Raw genomic sequence first — 22,516 nt, forward strand, 5'->3', positions numbered from 1 at the left:
GGGCAAGACGGGGTTCAGGGAACCTGCACAGGACCATCTGTTAATTCAGGAGTAAATTGATGAGAAACTGGTTGTGGAAATGGAAAGAAAAGAATGAGAATGAAAGACATTTCAAAGAAATATGTTCGAGTATATCCAGAGACAGAGATTGTCGCTTAGTGAAATTTTACTGCTTGTAGAGTTTATCGTCACTCTCTCCCTCTTATTATTTGTTCCTATTCTTTCCCAAACATTCTATTCATCTCTTCATCCCTTGCAACTCTTTCCTGTTTCTCTTTTCCCTTGTTACTTTCTCCTTTCCCTCCTGTCCTCATCCCAGTTTGTTGAAAGTTAGGCTATATTTTGAATGCTTATTCTTGGGATTGTTTTTCTAAATTGTTTTAAAATTAGGCATTTCATTTATTAATTGTGTTCTCTCTAAAGGAGTTAATGGCATGTATGTTATCATCTCTTTCTTTGTGAATTAGTCTGTTTTTTATAATGTATCATCAAAATATGTACAAGAAAGGGTAATTATTTAACTCAAATTATAATTGTGTCTAATTGACACTCCAGAAAAATCCATCCTAGTAACATCTGAAATAATTTATTAAGAGTTTTTTAAACAGTGATTCATAGCTAGTATCTCATTTGTAGCACAGAAAAGGATCTTGACAATTTTGCTACTATGGAATAAATATTCTATGGAGGCATTCTACATCATTTCTCTAACACTTTGTGGCAAACTCTTAACCAAAGCCTGATTTCTGGTGTGAAATTGGATTTATTGATCTTCAGCAAACTGACTGTCTTAGGATTTGGGCAGAAAACGCAGCATTGCCGGTTCAGGAGAACGGGGTGTTGAACTTTTTACATTATGGATTCACTATCTCAGCCCATGGTAACTCCCATCTTTCCAGTCTCCCAATATTGAACCCTCAGTCACCCTAGACGCTCCCTTTCCTGCTACCTTCACATTCAATCTGTGCCTAATTCTACAACTTCTTTCACATCTCTTTTCTATTTCGACTTTCACTATGTAAACAATAGCTCAATTATGTCTCATCTGGCAGATATGACACTTACTGCTGCTGTCTTCCTGCCTTCCAGCTGTTATTCCTCCAATTTCATGTGCACATTGCTATCAGAAAACTCTCTTCCCCACTATTTCGAGGGACACTTAGCAAGGCATCCAAGCCTCCACAATGGGGCTTCCACTTAATTCCAAACCTGAGTTGTTTCCTTTACCCCTCCATGCTTCCACTGTTCTCAGTTGCCACCATTGTAAGAACATACCCTGAGCCTTAACTTCTCCCATTCTCTGCATCTGGAGTCCCTTCCCACGCCTCGTTCCACCCTCAACTCCATCTGTTAGAGGCCATCTGGACTTCTGCCCCTTTTCATGATGCCTTTTATTGTTCAGCTCCCCGTTTTAGGTGTTCTTTTTTTTCTTCCAGATTCCCAAAGCCGTGACTGATTTTACCTTTCTTGAGCTCTCTCATTAGCCAATAATTGCCTTGAGGAATGGAATTACAGTTACAGTTTTAGAGACAGTAACTTATTTAACCCTTTAAGTAGCCCATGATGAAGGAACAACACCCCATTTTGTAGATGAAGAGGTGAAGGCCTGGAAGGTGAAATAACTTTGCTGAAAGACCACACATTTAGAAAGGTGCAGAACTGAACTTCAAACTCTGGGGTCTGGCCTCAGGATCTTTTTTGTTTATTTGTTTCACCATGACACTTTTCAGTCTTTCTGACAACCTTATATCCATGCCTGCTCCATTGCTTCTAGCACAGTTCCCTGTACATAGTAGGCAATCAGGCTAGGCAGATTTTTAAAACTGAATTGAATCAAACTGATTTAATTAAGGCCTGGGAAGGATCTTACTAATCTGAGGATATGAAACGTTAACCATATTCTTTTTCCCCAGTGCTCTCCTAATTACTTGGATCCATGGCTATCAATCTGGTGATAGGCATCAGAAAAATATGCAGTAGCTAATATGAGAACCATGTATATTTTATGTCCATTTGAAAAGCAACACTTTATCACACCTCTGGGAGCTTCTGGGCATGGGTCTGAATATAAATAGGCACACATATTGCTTTAGTCAAATTAGTTGGCATTGACAGGGAGTCCTATGCCGATCTGCCCTGGAGCATTTATGATTTGAGCAGCCTGACAAGTGGAAGACTTCGTAGCAACAGAGAAGGGGCCTGAACTTTGTCACTGAGCTGTGACCAGCAAGACCCATTCTAGGCCTGGGTGTGGCTGGTTAGACACCAGAGGATGGCTACTGTTGTGGTGTACCCAGTGGATCACACACTCAGAATTTGCAGGATCTGTGTCTATATCTATCTATATCCATATCCATATCTATACCTTGTTCTCTGACATGCATGGTCTTGCTGAAGTATCTGCTCAGAAAGTGTCCATGCATTGTGATATTGCTCCCCTGATCTGTTCTCTGGCTTCTCAGCAGCCCACAGCAATGTAAGAACTTGCCGTGTTTCTCCCTGTCTTACTTAGGGTTACCCTGTTTCATTTGGCAGAGTATGTAGTTTGGCTTCACTCATTTTTCTGAAATAGATCCCATGGCAGAAATGTGCAAAAGTCAAAAATGCCTTGATGTTTGACTATCTGGGGTTCATTTCCAACTCTGTTACTGCCCATGTGGCCTCCCCACACTACTCCACTTGTTTGGGCTTATAAATTCTGATCCTCTAAATAGTGATGGTAATACCTGTGGAGATCAAATGAGCTAATGCTTAGCATGTTCTCAGTATGTAGTAGGTCTCTTCCTTGTCTCTTTTCCCTTCATTCTTCTGGGTTCTGGGATTCTTTCCTAGGTGATACTCTCTCAAATTGCATGTTTGCATGTGGGGGTGTGACAGAAGAAAAAAGCTAGAAAGCAGGTGGATGTACACGTTAAAGACTCTGGACTTTATCCTGAAAGTGAAAGGGCATACCAAAGAGTTTAAAGCAGAGAAGTTGCATGCATGATCGGTCACCCTTTCTTAGTGGAGAATGGTTTAGATTAGTTTTTCAGGTCTAACCTAAACTGGTGTCTCTGCAAGGTATCTGTTAAAGGCAAATTTTTTCCACAGCCTGCACTGAATTACACTCTTTGGGCCTGGAGATCTGCATTTGATAAGCTTGAATGTTAGCTTTAGGCCCTTTGAAGTTTTAGGAGGAGGCAAGCCTGGATGCAGAGAGAAAGGCATTGCTATGTAGTGAGAATTGATGATGGCTTCAATGAAGGCAGTGCAAACTGTATTGAGCAATTGGAGAGAGATATCTATGTGGCAGAATCTACAACTTGTCAAGCTCTGTAATATGTAAGAGGAAAGGGAGAGGGAAGCCAGATGGTAACTAGATTTCTGGCTGGAGTCATTAGGGGGATGGTGGGGCCAGAAAGAGAGAACTGGAGATAAAGAAGAGGAGGGGCAGGGCTGTGAGATGCAAGAGTGAGTTCAGTTTTGGACATGTTTTAGGGGGTGACAAAACAGGGCATCCGTGGAAATGCCCATTAGGGAGGTGAATTTAGGAAGTGGCAGTCAGAGGAGAAGTGTGAATGGCAGACACAGAGTGGGAATCTTTGGTTGTTAGAAGGGAACAGCCTGGGAGCAAGGCTGAAGGACCAGTGCAGATGCTGAGGACACCACCAAGCAAGACACAGAAAGGGGCAGAGGGTCCACAGAGGAGGTTGAGGAGAACAGAGAGATGAAATACTAAGCACTTCTTGGGGTGCTTTTTAAAGATATTTGCAGAGAGCTCAGTGAATAAAAAGATAAAGGGCACAGAGGATAAATACCTTAAAACAATGGGAAAATGATTTGGGTTTGGCTATTGATGTAGACATGATTTAAAACATCTCCTCTCTATCTTTTTAATATCATTGTTTCTGGTGTCCATTTTTCAGATTATGAAACTGAGGTGAGGGGGGCAAATGAGCTATACAAGGGCCCAAGTCTAAAATGAGCTAAGCTGGGACTTCAGGGTAGTTTGATTCTATGGCCCATGGCCTCTCTCTACGAAAATAGCAAGGCATGCCACTCAAAATGCCATCACAATCATGGTGTGTTCACCCAGCTAATGCCCATGGGGTAAAGGAAGAAGGAGTACTGAATGAAGAGCCAACACACAGGTTTTGGGCCTGTATGCAGCCTCTTACTAACTTCCATGATATTTATGTTTCAGATCTTTAACATCGGAAACTTTGCCAAATAAATAGGAGGGGAAACAAATATAAACATGGGAGAGAATCTGTAATTTTAAAAGGCAAATTTTAATGAGTCACAATATTTAAAATTGAACTTTCTTACTGGCCTATAAAAAACACTATTTAAAGTAATCTTGGAGAGCAGATTAGCTTTGAGAAAAAAAATTAAAATTAAGAAATCCTACTATAATTACTAAAATAAATACAATCTGCATTATGGGATATTCGTTAAATTGGTACCTTAATATAAATTTATTATCTGGGGTATTACACCTGAACTGAATCTAATTGGATTACCTTTAAAATTCGGAGAGCTCTAGCTATGTGTTATTTATATACAACTGGAAGATAAAATGCTAGCTAAGGTAAACGGTCAAGTTAGTAAAAATAAGAACAATTATTTTTTATAAAGTCTTATATTTATATAACGCTTTTTATATAAAAATGTTTTCCTATATATTAATTAATCTTCACAATTCTATGAGTCATGTTGTGTACAATTTAGAGATGTGGAAACTTCCTAGACTAGTGCCTTTCAGACGTCACACACATAAGAATCAAATGCAGAACTTGGTAAACTGTTGTTTCTGATTCTGGAAGTTTCGGGTTGGGGCTAAGTCTTTGCATTAATCACAAGCTCCTGGGGGACACCGGTGCTGCTGGTCTCTGGGCCTTATTTTGAGTGGCAAGGATCGACTCTACATTTGATTCTTCTGCTATTACATGCTATTCCTCTTGGTGAGCATCCATTTTTAAGAAATCACAGGGTAATTTTTTTTCTACTACATGACATTTTTAAGTGATAGATAGGACATGAGCTTTGCAGTGATTTCACATCCACCAGCTACCAGCTGGGTGGTCTTGGGAAAGTAACCCTTCATCCTTTCCCACTCAGAGTTGCTGAGAGAATCAAGTAAGTTATGATATGACCATGGGCTTTATAAAGAGCTGGTGTTGTTTATCATACCTTGTGTTTATATACAAGAGTCCCTCCAAATTCAAGTTCATAATTCACTTATTTTCTGAGAGTGAACTGGGCTTTGGTCTTTTCAGTATTTGCTCTCATTGATAATAATGATGATCTTTGTTTTACTAAGCACAGGAAGCTCCTATTTACAAGAGGAGGAGAGAACTGGTGAATGAAATTTGGCTTCCTTGAGGAGCTGTACTAGAATATTAATGAAGGGAAAATGAAGGCAATCGCTGCTGGGTGGGTTGCTCGGGTGGCAATATTCATTAAGTTCTACTTTGCCTCCCTCATATTTTCCACTGAGAAAATGATTTCTCCTTTCTCTGAACTCTTATTCTGCTTATGGCTGTACAACACGTAATTCATTTGAAATTACATAGGGTCTTGGAAAATCCCTTCTAATGTCAATCATTTAGAATGTATCTCTTTAATTGTTACTATTTGATAAATTAATATGTGGATATGTTGTGAAAATCACAACTCAGATTTCAGAACTTCTGAAGATGGGAATTGTATCTTCCATGTGACTTAAAGCACAGTAGATCCTTAGTAATTATTGGTTGCCTTCATCTGACTTTCATTCGAGTTAAACAGTTCCAGTTTTAAAATTGCAAGTTTTTTGGGGGAGCAGAAATTCCCCTAAGGGTGAATTTCTGTTGTTTAATTAGATAGTCAGATTAATACATTAATGAGAATCGTAGCATTGAAGGGATGGGAGTTTTAATTTCCATAGGGGAATAGGATCATTTGGAAAAAAAAAGCAGTCCTGAGAATATAACAATGTCTTAAATGCCAACCATGAAGCAAGCGATGCATTTGATGTTTCATATATTTTTTTCTCCTTTAACTTCATCGTGGCGATACTCTTCCTGTTTTATATATTTACTTTATTTATTTACCATTGGAGTAGATGTCATATTTTTATTATGAAAAACCCAGCTCTAGAACCCTGTCATGTACTAAGCCTTCAAAACTATTTGTTTGAGGTATGAATGAATGAATGAATGAATGTCTTTCTTTTAATAGGTGGAGACTGAAAAGAAGCAAGCTTAAGTAAATTGCCCAAGGTCACCCAAGTAATGATTGACTCCACTGGGCCCAAACGCAGTCCATTTACTAGTCTTCCATAGTAAGTCAGGGACTTCAGACATTCAACTAACACTAATCAATCCCTGGGTAAAGAAAAGAAGGCTGGGAAGGGAATGAACTTGATTGACATTGTAATCTGCCTAAAGCCCAGCGGGTGTTCCGAGTGCTCGGGAAACTCCTGGACTCCGCTAGCTCTGGGGCTGCTGTGGAGTGCCAAGGCCTGCTTTATTAAGGTTCACCTGGGGGGCGAGGGGCCTTGGGTCACTCCAATTTCTGAATTCAAAACAAGCCCCTGCAGATCCCTGTTCAGTGTCTATCTTCCTCTATTGAATGAAGACAAAAAAGGGTCAGTGAAAGGATAAAAAAATAAGAGATAGAGAGAGAGAGAGAGGGATGTCTACTGCAAATGAATGATGTTATACAACTGGCCTATAATATTTCTATTTTCACTGGACTGTATGTCACTTACCCTGTGCTAGAATTAACACTTTTACTTGTGTGCCTATCCATAATGCATATACTATTATGTAACTCTACAGTCATTATTATGTGACTTGGGTCCTCTAGTGGATACCCTTTAAAGGAAGGCTCTGGAAATGTCATGGACATGCTCTACTCGTTTGTCTACATGTGCAACACTGGCAGCAATAAAGACGTCTCTCTGCTTTCATAGGGCTCCCAACTCATCCTAGTAATCTGTAGTCTCCTCGACTTGAGGAGTTTAGTGACCCCTTCTCTTTTGTTTTGGCTTTTTAAATGCAAAACAAAACAAAGCAAACAAAAAACACCATCAAAGCCCAAACAACCATTTATATTTATAGTGTGGCAAAAGCATTCTGGTTTAGCAGGGCCCTTCAACTGTCAGTTTCTGTAGCATCCTGCTCAGTTATGAGAGAAACCCCAAGATTAGGAAAACATAATAGGATAGCTTTCAATGGGATGTCAAAGGGAACAGATAGAAAAGGTCTTAACGTTTTCTCTATTGTTCCATTTATAACAGATCTTTTTCCAGTTATGATAAAAATATGGTTTTCACAGAGAACAACTCATCCAATTTTTTCAGCTACCTGATGTATAGATTTTCCAGCTGTAAGAGCCAGCATTAGACCATCAGTAATCTCTGATTCCAACCCTGCCTCTATTTCATTTCTTGACTTGATGTGGCTCTATTTACAAGGCATACTAAAAAGTTTAGATACCACAGAGAACTAAGGAGTGAGATGGTCAGAGCTGAGGTAGCAAATTATTGGCTGTAAATCAGAGAGTGGGCTAGAGAGGAAAAGAGGCCAGTTAGAAGGCTGCTGCAGTAACGTAGGCATGAAATAATGGTGATGTGAAGTAGGCAAATGGCCTAAGGAATTAAGTGGAGCAATTCCAGCACTGCTAGGAGAACATAATGGACTGGAGATGGTTGGCTGGATTTGGGGGATAAAAGAGGAAGGCACCTGAATGTTGTTCCCACCTTTAATACCTGAGCTACTTGGAGGCTGGTGGCACTGCTCTCTGAGGTAAATAGGAAGCCATCAGGAAGGGGGTTATTATACGTGAACTTGATGTGCTTTCTGTTCTCTAAGCTATACTTCTTTTTTAGTGATTATTGGGGTACAGGGCAGCATGCTGGGTGACGTAACATTTAGCAAGATCTCCAGTCTAGGAGACTTCAGTGTGGCATGGATAGAAAATGCGCACGGGAAATTCTAGGAGGAAACAGAACATGGGAAGTGCCACAGTCAATGTACATAGTACACTGGGTGGGCACGACCACTTGTGCAGGTTGGCCAACTGTGACATGCTAAACCTTCTGGTTATCTCTTCTCTGGTGTGTGAAAGAAACAAAGATCTTTTTAGCTTCCAACTGAACATTTGTCTCTAGAATTCTGAATAGGAAGTGGGGCTCTGACACACGTGTGGTGTCCTTGCAGGCACATCACAAGTCCAAATGTGTGCGCTTGTTCGTGGTATTCTGACTGTCATTCTCAGTTCTTCAGAATGAATGCTCAAGGCTATTTCGGGTTTGAACCACAGGTCTGCATGCTGTCTTACGAAGTCAACCCCCAATAACACCATGAGGGTGCGTGTGCATAGAGTCTACTGAGAGGAAGGCTTGGACCCAAGCTCTATCTTTTTTGCCATTACTACAACTTTCCCTACTGCCAGTAATAACCTCTCTTGCAGCTTTTCCTGGGACAAACAGGTCATTTTTCCTGGAATCCTCAGATGACTGCTTCACAGATACTGTCTCCTGTGGGCCTTCTTAGGGGACTTTGCTCCCTTTGTTCATTCATTTTTGCCCCCCATCATTCATGTATCCAAATTTTTTGAGTTCTACATTATGCAGTGGGGGAAGCACACAAAGATGGCAAAGATGATTAAGATACCATCCCTGCTGTCATCAAAATTTACAATCTATTGTGTTAGATCAGACATGTGTAAAATAGATCATGAACAAGGGAGTGTATTTTGTTGGTTCACCAACATAGGATCTGTAAGCCGAGGTGAGATAGTGGGATCGGTAATGCTGTTTCCATTTACTCAGTAATTTCTGAGTAATGCATCCTGCTGAGTTTTACTTATATGTTACCACATTTGACTCTGCAATAACCCTGGCTAAATTATTGCCTTTATTTTAGAGATGAGGTCATTGAGACCCCAAGAGGTTAAATCTCTACCCAACATTCATATATATAGGGTGCAAACCCAGAACTATCTCACCCAATGTCTGTTCTCGTAACCTCTCCTTCATCCTTGCCACTGTATCAAACATACTTCATGTTTCTGCGTCATTTTTTCTCTGTGTGGGTGAGGCAAATGAAATAGAAGAATCATTTGTTGGGGGTGGGGCTAAACTATAGTGGTGAAATAATACTCAATGGCCACTATAGCTTCAAGTGAATATTTTTACCTAATTTTACATCCTACAGGAAAAACTTGTCAGTTAAATTAAATTGCAGTTGTCTTTGACTTGCAAAATAATGTCTCATATTTCTATTGAATCTATTAGCTGAATCAGCTTATTTTATTTCTATAATTCAATGTAACATGTTGCCTTCTATTTGCTATCCCCAGGACACCCTTGTAAACAAGATGTTTCCTGTAATGGGTTTTTCTTGGTAAAAATCATTTAATAAGCAAATATCTTCAGTCCATGGTAATATGCGCTGACAGCCTCCTAACCATATTTGAAATATGAAGGCAGTATTTCCAAGATGACTCAAGTAAATTGCTTTAATACTTCAATAAAAATAACTGCTGTTAGAAAGTTCAATACTGAAGGCACATAATTTCAATCCTGGTTCATAAAATTTAATTTGAATTTATTTCAGAATATTGATCATTGAGAAAAGTATGTATTGGAATGTTCGGGCACCTGGTAAGGGGCACTGATTCGTTCTGAGAGATTACTGGGCTCCAGCAGTGTTGCTGGCAATATACATACACACACCATTAATTATTTGCAGGAATATTTCCTGTGACATTGGTCTCAAGGTGCTTCATTCAAACATCCTACTCAGCAGAATGCCTGCCACACAGCACTGGAGTAAAATGACTTTATATCACATTGGATTCTCTGTGGCTCTGACCACATGGCCAGGTTTCATGGGTCCACTTTTCTTTTTTTGGTTTATAGCTCACAATATTTTTATGATAAATGGATACAATTCCAGTGATCACCAGAATGTTATGAGTAAAAATACAGAGCATGAAATTCACTCAGAACAAAGAATTTTGTAGCTGGAAGAGACCTTATCTCAACTACCTCCCTCAGTTTACTTATGAGACAACTGTAGTCCTGAAATAAATGACTTACCCAGGGTCACAGAGCTGGGACCCCGCCATGCTTATCTGATTGTCAGTCCAGTGTCAGTCAAGCAAGCCACACTGTCTACACCAGACTACATGGCACAGGCATTATTGCCTAACCACGATAACAATGAATTCTTACCTACATTGGAAGGTTCGGAAGCACAGTATAAGTTTCATCTTACCTAATCCTCAAAATAATTCCACAATTCTTATTTCATTCATGGTAAAACTGAGGCTTAAGCATTGAAATCATTTGCTCAGCCTCCTCAGCTGGTGACCGATGGTCCTGGGGTTAGAACTGACCGTAAAGCCAAGCATCTTTTCATGATGCTGCTGAGCTGAAATACTTATTGGGATTACTTGTGCATGGGTCTAACAGAAGTGGTAATAAAATCGTTGTAATGTCTTTCTATGAAGAAAATAAGGAAAATTGAATCAGGAGCAGGGGTAGTGAAGGATTTAAGAATAAAATAGGGGGAAATTATTTTTTTACTTGAAAATTGTCTTTATAATCACTCAATTTTCTAGTTTATTTTAGTCAAGGTCATCTGGCCCTGTATTTTAAATTCAGAATTATCCAAATTTACCAATATACACTTTCAAAGCACACTGATTTTAGGAAATCTAAGGCAACAGCTTGCCTTTAATAGGAATGAAATGAATGTTTGAAGCAGACTTCAAGGACAAACGAAAAACATTATCACTCATTTGTAGTATTTTATTGCTTTTCTATATTAACAGTGGAAATATATACAACCTATTTCTTCGTTTGGCAAAGAAAACATAAATGTATTTTGCCAAATAATAATGTTGAAATAATGATCAAAACTCTGTTTATACCCAAATTATCTAAATGATTTTTGACCTGGTCGATAATATAACTACTATATTTCTATGCAATTGCATTTTTGTATCATTTTTAATGTATGACAACTTGTGTGAGACTTTCCAACTATAAAATGTTACATGATCTCTCGTTTTTAATCTTGGGAGACATGTCGTCGAGGAGCTGATTTATGACCCTGCCTGAGTAACCTTGGACGTGTCTCTATCTTGCACATTATTGATAAAATGATTCAGCTTTTGCAACCTGAGATTTGAAAAACACTGTCATCTAGAAACTCGAAAAGATAGTGTTGCCAAGGTATAATTACTCCAAGGATGAAAAAAGACAGGCATTTTTCATAAGTTTAATTTTGGTATGGTCTCAAGTTGGTAAAGGTATTAATAATAATTGTTGAAGGAAAATTATCCTCTCAAGGACTAGAAATGAATGTTGGATTGGTGAAACTGTCCTAGATACTAAATTGCAACTGTGTCTAGAGGAAATCACACAGCTTGTTTTTATTTTTTGTTTTCTGTTTTTAATATACTGGTTGGTGAGTGTAAATCAATTCAAGAAAAACACTTATTGCCTGTATAAAATGTGCCAGGCACTCTGCTGAGGGTTCGGGATACTCAGGTGGGTAATATGCAGACTCTACCTTCAAGGAGCTCACAGAACTGACTAGGGCAAGTTGTAACATGATTGTGAGTCATGCTATGAGCTTCCACATGCAGAACTAGCAGAAATATGTACCCTTGCATATGTGCATGTGGTTTGAAATGAATGGTTTTGGCTAGTTGCTCATTTAAAATATTTCTTCTGATGCTTTTCTAATTTAATTTGGCTATAACTAATCTTGGCTTCTCAGACTTCCTTAATTACAGATTGAAAAGTCCATCTGATCCTCCTATCAGCTTTCAAGTTACAGCTTAATACTTACTTCCTCTGCCCAAACCTCTAGATTGATTAGTCGCTTCATTCTCCATGTTCCTTCATCCCTTTGTTTATACATCAGCCATAGCACATGTTCCCTTCTTTAGAATTCTGTGTTTACTCATTTATAAATGTGCCTCCTTTAATTGATTATCTCCTAGAGACTAGGGTCCAATGTTCTTTAGATTCCGCCATACTTGGAAAAAACCAGCAAATGTATTGAAACAAATCGTAAGAGCTTTCTTGGTTAATAAGTTACCTAGTATAGAATCATTGGGCTATAACTTCTCACATATACAAAGCTTATACTTTTCATGCAAGAGATTTTAGGTAAATCAATTACTCTTTTCCCAATCCTCAATTCCCAATCCTCAATTCCCAAACAAATTAATTGAAGTAGCTGGGCTAAATGAATGCTCATATTCCTATTTACTCTAAGATGATATCTGGATGATTTATCATTGGTTTATTTTCCTAAGGATGGAAACTGACTCTAAATTAACAACCTTCAAAAATGTCAAAACTATATGAATATAAATAAACAGTGATAGTAACTATTTAATGAGCATCTACTATAAAGAAGGTGGTTTATATAGAGAGAGTGCTAGGAAAGCAGCCATGCTGCAATTTTAATGTATTTCATCCATCTGTCCGTCTGTCCATCCATCCATCCATCCACCCATCCATCCATCCATCATCTAACCAGTAATTTAATAAATATTTCTTGAGTGTTTAGTAGGTGCTAGGCATTATTCTAGGTGATAAATGAAAAACAAACAAAATCTGGGACCCCTCAAAGTTATTCCCGGGTCAATATTTCAAACTATGCTCTTTTTCTATGAACTACGGTACCTTCAAAGTTGTTATTAAATTTAGTCATACAAATCTTTCTGTTCCCTCAGTTTGCCTTGGGCTTGTCCAAGGGATTTTATATCACATAAATTTAAATGTACAAATTATTTCTTTAAAAGCAGGTATTATAATGCTTATGTTCTGCTCCCTATTTTGAAAAGTGTTAAAATTTTTCCATTTTATTCCATGCAGTGAGAATATTAACTTCAGTTAGGCATTATCTTTATATCCTCAAAGATCACTTCAGATTATACTAAATTAAATAGATTTAAGAATAAAAGAACGATCCACCTATTTTTGGTTGCATGCTGAGAGCAGATGTTTCAGAAAAATTCTTTGTAAATTGAAAGTATATCCTTTAGTAAAACTAGTGTTTGCAGAAAGATGTGACTCTCTCTCTCTCTCTCTGTCTCTCTCTGTCTCTCTCTGTCTCTCTCTGTCTCTCTCCGTCTCTCTCTCTCTCTCTCTCTCTCTCTCTCTCTCTCTCTCTCACACACACACACACACACAGAATGATCTATGAGTCTTGGAAAATGGATGCATGGATGCTCCCTCTCTGGTTTGTGTTTGAATGTTAAAAGGTTAAAAGAACCTCAGAGGCAGAGTAGAGGCTCAGTTGCATGGATGGAGAGCGGCTGACTTAGACCACTTACGGAAGTAAACCCTGATTGCATGCATTTTGGGGTCCTAGATTGGGAAAAACAAAACAAAAAGAAACAAAAACAAAAACAACTACTATTCCCACTCTGTTATTAAAACAATAGGGCTCCTTTTAACCATATCACATACGTCTCCTGCCTGGTTACAGCTGCTTGTTTGTTGGTGGGAAAACAGACACTGCTGTTTCCTTCCTTCAGCTGGGTGTTTCTCAATGGTTTTTTCTTATGTGTTTGTAAACAAGGCAATAGATCTAATAAAAGAGAGTGTGTGTATACTACATTTTTAGTGATAATGCAATCATATTTCCTGCAGTAAATTTCTTCTTTTCCCATTAGGATAAAATTAAACCTTTAACAACTTTGTTTCAGTTGAAACAAAATATGTGGCTATAAATTTCTGACATGTTGAAATCAGATGTGACAATTGGTCATGTGGAGATCAAGAACCTTCAGGCTGCTTTTGATTGCTACAGCTGTGTACTCATTCTTTAGGGCTGCAATGGACAGCACAAAAATGGCATTTTCTGCATTTTCTGATTTCAGAATTAAAAGGTAATAATCAGGGTATTTGAGAAGATGCCTGAGACACATGTCATGATTCTAAAGAGTGACAACAAACTTAATCTGAGATTTGATTATCATATTAAAAATCTAGATTGCCCCATGACATACTTTGCCTCACATACAAAGATAACACTGCCTATAGAGAAACACTGCCTGTCAAAACCTTAGTATAAGCTGAATTAAAACTGAATTAAAAGCCATGAAAGATTCTCCTAAGGTAAATCCATTTCTCTCTTTGCTAATAATAAAAAGTACCGTAAAAAGTAATAAAGCGAAACTTGCTATAAGGCACCATAAAAAGAAAAAGAAAAAAAAAATCTCACATATTCTTGAACAAACTAAAAATTCTATTTGATTCTATTTTGTTGTTTTTCATTCTTTTTAATTTTAGAAGTCATCGGCCAATAATGAAAATATTCCTTTGATGCACAAGCAAAAAGAACACAAGAAAAATACTTGCAAATGGTTATCAGTGTTTAGTACCAAACATTGATACTACTTACAATATAGGCAAGAAAACTTCAAAATTAGGAAATCACCTAGAAGAATACGAGGAAAACAAACAAAAAAAAGCGGTCAGGAATAAAAGCTTTTATAATCATTCGAATAAAGACTTTAAACATGTTAGGTGAATACTTAAACTCAATCATGTTCATGTAAGGGATAGAGGCACTTAATAACTTGGCAGGGTCAGACTTGGTGTGATCAGAAGGAGGAGAGAAGAAGGAGGAGGAAGGAACTGAGCAAACTGGGTCATCCTCACAGAGCTGTGATCCAGCTTTTAAATGGCAGTACATTCTTTCCTTTACTATATCATTTAGAAAAAGAAATCATTTCCAATGTAAGTACTTTTGTATTGCAAAATACAGAAGTCTAATGTTCATTTCTTCTTTGTAATAATTCTGAATTTTTTGCTACTGACAGAGCTGTTAGAGAGGCACATTTTTTGTTCATTATTTGAAATGTGTTGCACTGATCAAAAATGGAATAAGGATTACATTTGCTGTCTGGTTACGTTGTAGAGAAGACAATTTAATTCAACAGGAATTTATTAACTCCATATTACATATTCTGTGGAGGTGATTTGGAAAATACAATGATGAACAGGATGTGGTCCCTGACATTAAGGCATTATAGTATTGTCCCAGTCATAACTTGATATCTTGCCACTGAAATCCATGAAATAGAATATAATATTATATAATGAAGTATAGCATAATATAATATAATAAATGTATGCTAGAAACATATGTTTATATATAATATTCTATACAGCCAAGTGCTAGAAGAAGAGCAAGGCAATGCCTGGTTTAAGTGTCTCATAGGGGCCTACTTACCACCTTGCATTTTTAAATACAATTAGCTATATTTAATGAAAAAGTCCTCTTCCTCTTTTAAGTATAAATCGGTTTAGTTACTAAAGCATAATTACCTATTAAAAAAAGGGAAAATCCTAAAGTATTAACAGTGGCTTTAAGTGGGTTGTAAGATTGAATACATTTTTCCTACTTGTATTTTTCTATATTTTCCAAAATGTTTACCGGAGCATATACTATTTTTATAGTCAGTAAAAGTTGTGTGTATGTGTATGCTGATCAGTTATCTGGTTGCTTTATTAAAATAAAATGTATATATGTGTATGCTGATAAGCCTTGTAATTTCTCTACTAAAATAAAATGGCCTACAAATCATGGCACCTTTTTTCACATATCACTTGGAGACCTTACTCTGAAATTTTGGATTTTCCCTTTAACTACTGTAACAAGGCCAGGGGGGGAGGGGGAACAACCTAAATTCTATATGTTCTTTGTAAATCCTCAAAAGTCAAATGTGTGTGTGTATCCTTTCCAATATATTTTCACATGGTATAGGGACAGATTCTAAATCCCACCAGGGGTGACCATAAAATAACAACGACGAGAACAATAACAGAGCTTTCTAGAACATTTAACTTGGAAATATAATGTAGTCAATTGGGATATTCAATAAGATTTCAGGAAGACTGTCAGAGGATAGAGTTATATTTAGGAAAATAATATAAGCGTTCTTCAGTAGTAACACCAACAAAGCAGGGAGGTGCAGAATGAAATGAATACAGCTTCTAACAAGATTTCTCCAACTGCAACTTAAAATCTATACCAAAATGAGCAACATACTAGGAAGACAGTTTTTGACTTTTCCCCTTCATTTACCAAATGATTTTAGTATCTCTCCCTTTGGTTTTAATAACTCTTTAATGGCCATTGAAAGATAGTAAATAGATAATTATAGTAAATAGATAGTAAATAGACCAAAAAATTCTGATTCTTCCGTCAATTCAACATGATATATACATAGCTATATCATGTTGAATATATATATATAATACTTGTATATATAATACATAATATATATAATTATATTTATATATAATATATATAATATATATAATTATATAAATATATATATTACAATAAGTTAAAATTATATATACATAATATATATACATATATATACATAATACATATATATTATGTATATATAATTTTAACTTATTGTAACTGCAAAGCTAGATCAAAATGATTCTATCTTTTTTGATGAGGTGCTGAGTTGTTTTTCAGGCACAGCAGACCCAGACCGTGGGTCATGCAGCTGAAGCAAGAACAGAGAATAGAACTTTGACCTCCAGCTGCACCTGGAAATAAAGTCTTGTCCCTCTCCCAACCCCCACGGAACGAACGGAGCAGGACATAACTGGAATTTGAACAACGGAACCCTTTCAGAAGCCGAGAGTCCATTGCCAGGAAGACTCGTTGATGCCCCTTTACAATAAATGGCCAAATTCCAATGTCCTCCAATTAAAACTTGTCCCACCAGAACTCCCGCATACCTGTCTCTCCACACCCTTAAAAATCCTTTAACCAGCAAGCGAGACGGATTTGAGGCACCATTAGGTTTCTCATCTTCTCGGTTGGTAACTTCCTGATCAATAAACCTTTCCTGATTCCAAATTCTGACATTTTGAGTGTTTGGCCTTTCAAAGTATTGGCACATGGACGTTGTTTCGGTAACATTATCTCTGCTTTAATTTTTCAAATACTAATTAGGTATGCTTAAATGTATTTATTTACATCACTGGAAAGTTTTTAGAATTGTTAGTGGTTTTTTATTTACCATTTCCTTTCACAACGTCCAAAGGTGACATGGACAGATATGAAAATGATGTGGTATATTAAAGCGAAATCCAGAGAAATGAGAGTTGCTCCTGGTTGCCTCAATTCTATGCCAAATTGGAGTGCCTCCAATACTACCCTCTGGAGGTTTCCAATGACCTGGAATACAGCCATCTAGTTAGAGGAGTCACATTTCTGAACAAAATTGTTGAAAGCCGTACCTGTAGATCTAAATTTCAATCCCCGCTCTGCCACCTGATTATTATTATGCTCTTTGAGCTTCAGTCTCCTCATCTGTAAATGGGGACATGGCATTTCCTAGCTCTTTTTGTGAAGATTAAATGAGCCATTGCTTGTGAATACTTAGAACAACCATTGGCTCATAGTAAATGGGAGATAAATGGTAATGGCATAATTGTTATTTTTAATAATATCTTAATTTGTTATTTAAATAACAATTGTGATTTTTAATAACAATTTACTCTGGGTTCCAATTCTAGATATATTTGAAACATTCCATGTTCAGCTTTGGTTTTCCAAGTCTCCAGCGCCAGACATAAACGACTTTAGTGTATTGTGACAGAACTCACATTTACTAATTCAAATTAAAACTCAATGTGCAGTGTAGTCCCGTAACGTGGTAATGAACACAGGAGCTGTCAGCTCCCGCAGTACTACAGCTGGTATTACGTAAATACCGTTCAGTTGGTTCTCTTGGAGGCTTTGCACTTCACTGGCATCTCATCCTTTTATTTCCTTAATTCCTTAAAGTTTCATAGTCCAAGGTGCAGCAGACTACTAAAATTCAAAGAAAATTGGACGAAAAGAAAAATATAAACCCAAGTGAAATATTTAAAAAAAAGAAAAATAACTTTTGAAATGATTTTACCACTAATCAAATGATTTTACCACTAATCAAAAACGTAGGAACAACTGCAGGGTTGGAGGTGCTGTTGTTCTGCTTGGAAACTGACTAGCTTCTTAAGTTGTCTGGCTAACTTATAATCTTGCAGGACTCAACTTGGAAATCCACTCTTCCAGGAGGTTCCAAGCTTCCTCCTGCTGCTTCTGCAGCACCCCAGACCAAGCTTGCCTTAGTGCACACAACCCAGTGTTGGAAAGCAACTGTCTGTCTGGTTTTCCTACTCTTCTCCAAGCCAGGGCTTCTTTTTGCTAATTCTCCCTGGTCTTGCTACTCAGCATCTGATTTGATACAGTCCTATTAGAATAGAAATAAATGACAGGAATCTGTGTGTGGGCTGGAGTTACTGATACCACGCCCGATGCATTAGCCATGTGACTTTGTCTTCTACATCAGAGGGACAACCCCTACATGGGCCACTTTTTAACTTCCATTCCCCGGTAAACCCTAGCACTGTTGTATGCATATTTTATTCTCCAAAAATGCTTACTGAATTAAACTGAAGGCAGGGCATGAAGAAAGCACAAAATTAAGACACTGAACAATTAAGATAACAAAAGCAAGCTACATGGGGAAAGTCACTTTAGCCAAAAGGCCCTGGACAATTATTTAAAGAAACTAGACTACCTTCAGGGAATCTTTCAAATGCACATATTTAATCATCTAATGTGTAAGTCAAATCTCAGATATAATTAATTCAGTGTGCTTTAACTTTTTTTTTTTTTTTTTTTTTTGCATATTAGCTTTCATTAGATGAGGCTAATCTGTAATATGGCTCCTGGTAGCCGCGTAAGAAAATTTCCATATCTGTGAATGCTAAGAAAAAGAGATTAAATTTTGTGGGTGTCCCATGACTAGGGCACTTTTGGTTTCAGAGGACTATGTCGTATTTCAATGAATCCAAAATGGAGCTTAGGTCTATGGCTCCACATTTCTTATTTTTGAGGAAAGCACAGTAAGATTCTATGGCAGGCAGCTGCTATTTTGAAGGTCATGTATGCTAGGGTCAACATTGTTGTAAGGAGTGGGTGACAAGGGGAAGAGGTGATTTCAGGCTTTGATGCTGAACCTTAATTGCTAACTTAAAGAACAGATTAAACAGATCTCGTATGATTTGGAAGGAGCAAATTATTTTTCTTTAGACTCTGAAAATCAGAACACTGTAAGTGGCTTAGGTTTCTTTTACAAGAAACCTAGTGAAGAGGTTAGACAGGAAGAATGGCCCCAAATAAAAACCAAGGAGTCCTCTCAGAGAAATAGTATAACATTCTGAATATAAATTCCCTACAAATACCTTGGAAGAAAATGTAACACTTATGCCTCTGCTAAAATGATGAATACGTTTTTTCTCTAAGTTATTTAACACTTACCATAATTTTATTATAAATGGTCCAATAAAATGCAACAATAAGTTATGTGCTATATTGGGAGGACAACTCATTTATGAGTAATGTGGTAATTTGTAAAACTAATGGGCATGTTTATGAGCCTAAAAGGTTCTAAAAAATAAATAAAATACTGTAGCAGGCAAAACTGAGGCATTCGGCATGGAGACATTCTGCCATGAGTTCTAAATTTTAAGACAGTTGCCAAAATATGGAAATGTGGCCCTTCTTAGGGTCTACCTGAGCAGAGAGACAGAATAGCACAGTGTAAAAGACATCATGCTGACCTTGGAACCAGGGGCCTGTATTCTCTTCCAGCACCGCCATTAACTAGGTTTCCCATGCCTCAGTTCCCCACCTTTAAAATCAAGGGGTCAAAATGCCCAACCTTTAAAAGACTATTTCATGCTTTTAATTAAATTTAGTAATTTAGCATTCTAAATCCAACTATTTCCAATGTGTCTCTGCTTTCATGGAAATGAAAAAAAGAATTCAAAGGTTAGCTTCAGAAATATTAGCTTTTAACTGCATTGTGATGCATGTTGAACTTTGCAAGCATATTAATGGTACACATATTTACGTTGATTTTGCTATTTTTTACTGGAATGCTGTTTTCAGCTGATGATTAATGTCCTAATAACATTTTTTTGTGTGTGTGGTTCCTTGGAAAAAAAAAAAGAAAAGGTTGCTTTTGTGTATTCATTATGTCTACCTGTCTTTGGCAGGAGGCGGATCAGTTTGGAGGATGAATATCTTTGTGCATTCGGTAAAGCACACAATGGTCCCATTTATAGCTCCAATGGGCCCCCCTGTCCATGACAGAGGTACTGTTATCAGTAATCCATGAAATGCTCCTTGTTCTGTTAATAAGTTTAACATTCAGCAGTGAGGCGAAAAAGAAAATGCTGTTTGTGTTCTTTTTAGGTATACTAAATTTACTTTCCCTTCCCTCTCCCCTTCAAATTATAACCATGGAAGGACTCTCACTTTCTCTTTGAAAAAAAGGGAAGCCCTGCGTTGTGAAATCATACCTGGAAATTTTAATTTCTAAAAGCTCTTATTAACTCTAGGTTCTTCGTTTTAATTTTGTTTCATAACAGGAAACAGAGGTTTTAGGTTCAAGTTGGCAAACCATTCATAGGCAAGACCCAGGAATTAACATTAGTATTGAAGTGGAGGATTAAATATTTTCTACCAATATAGCTTATGGAAGGTGAAATGATGACATCTCCTGTGTGTTCTGATTTTTGTTTTTTAAGTGTGAAGTTTTAAAAATTATGATATTTTTGGTTGTACTTTCTACAACATGCCATTTCACACTATACTTTTAAATGTTGATTTCATTTAGAGTCATGTATTTTTAAAGCACTTAGATTTTGGGGGGTGAGGGGAGAAGATCACTGGTTAGTGTCTGTATGCTGGGTATATACTTGCTGCTTTACTATTATGGAAATCAAGACAGAGTCATGGAGTCATTTTCTAATTCTTGTGTCCATCTTTTTTCTTACTCCAGTGCCTCACACACTGTAGGTACTCAATATCTTCCAAACAAATGATCAAGTGAAGGCACTCTTCAAGTTCCAGAAGGAGAATCAACAATAGGACTAATATTTCAGAAGATAGGCATGCTTTTCAGTTAATAGTACATTTTACAGTGTCCCTTATAGGAATGTCACAATTTGATAAAATACTCAAAACGTATCTGAAGCTTTGGAATTTTGTTTTATTTGCAGTTATCTTCCAATTTTTCCTGCATACCATGCTTATGGAATTCTAGAACCAATTCTTTGAAATGGTCTGTTTACTTTAGAAAACATATTCATGGGCTAGGTCCTGATCAGGTGTTTGGTGGGTACCATAGTTTATTCTGTTTCAACATCTGACACCGTGACAATGATCTAATCTTAGAAATTAATATCTAGGAAAAAGATTAAATGGCTTTTGTGCAATATAAATGCTGTACCTTTCATAGAAGCCTTCTGGAACTAATACTCTAGATTTTACTGGCTTATTTAGATCAGGGAAGTGGGGGCAACTTTAAATGCCACGAGAGACCCACGTGGGCTTAGAGAGAGGATGTGGCGCTCTGATCTGGTAGAGGTCTTTAGACATTCAAAAGATCTTAGGTAGGTCTCTTTGCTTTCTTCCTTTTACTAATAAGACAAATGGTTCTAGGTATAAGAAATAACCTCTTTAGGGAGATTTCACAAGACCCTAGTGTCTTGGTAAGACTAGAACACTCAGGGATGATGAGAATCCTCAAGATAAGGATTTTCAAGACTTACACACATTCAAAATGTAGAGGTAAACTTTGATGAAAACATGTCATTCCTTTGGCACTTTGGTTTTAACACGGCACACGCGAGAAATAGTTTCAAGGAACTACTCTGATCCTATACTAAATAAATTTATAGGAAGCAAACAGGAAACAGCTAGAGTCACCCTCAAGAAGTTATGATGCCCATCAATTTTGTAGCAGCTTTGCCTCATTGAGTCTTCTATACTGCTCACTTTAACACCCTACCTGTAAAACCACCATAGCTTCCTTGTGTCTGGAATCACGTTTTCCCATGAGTGTTCTCCAGATGTTTCATTTAAAAAGGGGGCAGGGAGGGTTCCAAGGTCAATTGAGGTTATAGGCAGAATATATTCCCTCTCTACCAAAGTCCCTGAGAAACCATTCTTCTCCCACCCCTATCTGTCTACAATTTAATTTTAGATTTCTTAGATTATTATTAGATGTTCATCTATGATTTCTTAGATTATTAATCTATGAAAACTTATTTTTTTGCATAACACTTTTATTAATACAATGAACGGTTCTTAAAACTTCACTTGAATTAGCTACTTCATACTTAACTTGACCTTTGAAAACAGCAAGTTATATCTTATGAGTATTTTACATCTTTGAAAGATGAAGAGACAGACTCATAGGTGTTCATAACTTACCCAGGGTTATTTAATTGCTTGGAGATGCAGTCAGTTTGGATTTCAAGGCTGCTGACTTCAGATTCAGTGCTTTTCCCCTATTTATTGTGTTGTGTCTGTTTTTTGTACTCTTAAACAATATTAAAAAATGATATATTAAGATTACAGATTTTTCTTAATGATCTCATGTATACAGAGATTGAAGACCATTCACAAAATCATCATTT

General features: G+C 37.1%; 1 protein-coding gene across 2 annotated transcripts in view; it reads right to left on the minus strand.

Moving 5' to 3' along the window:
- The window catches only part of GPC6 (glypican 6), a 1,046,737-nt gene that overhangs the window by 216,037 nt on the left and 808,184 nt on the right, over positions 1-22,516 (minus strand). The window lies entirely within an intron of this gene.

Source organism: Rhinolophus hipposideros, assembly GCF_964194185.1.
Source record: "Rhinolophus hipposideros genome assembly, chromosome: 4".
Taxonomy (NCBI): domain Eukaryota; kingdom Metazoa; phylum Chordata; class Mammalia; order Chiroptera; family Rhinolophidae; genus Rhinolophus; species Rhinolophus hipposideros.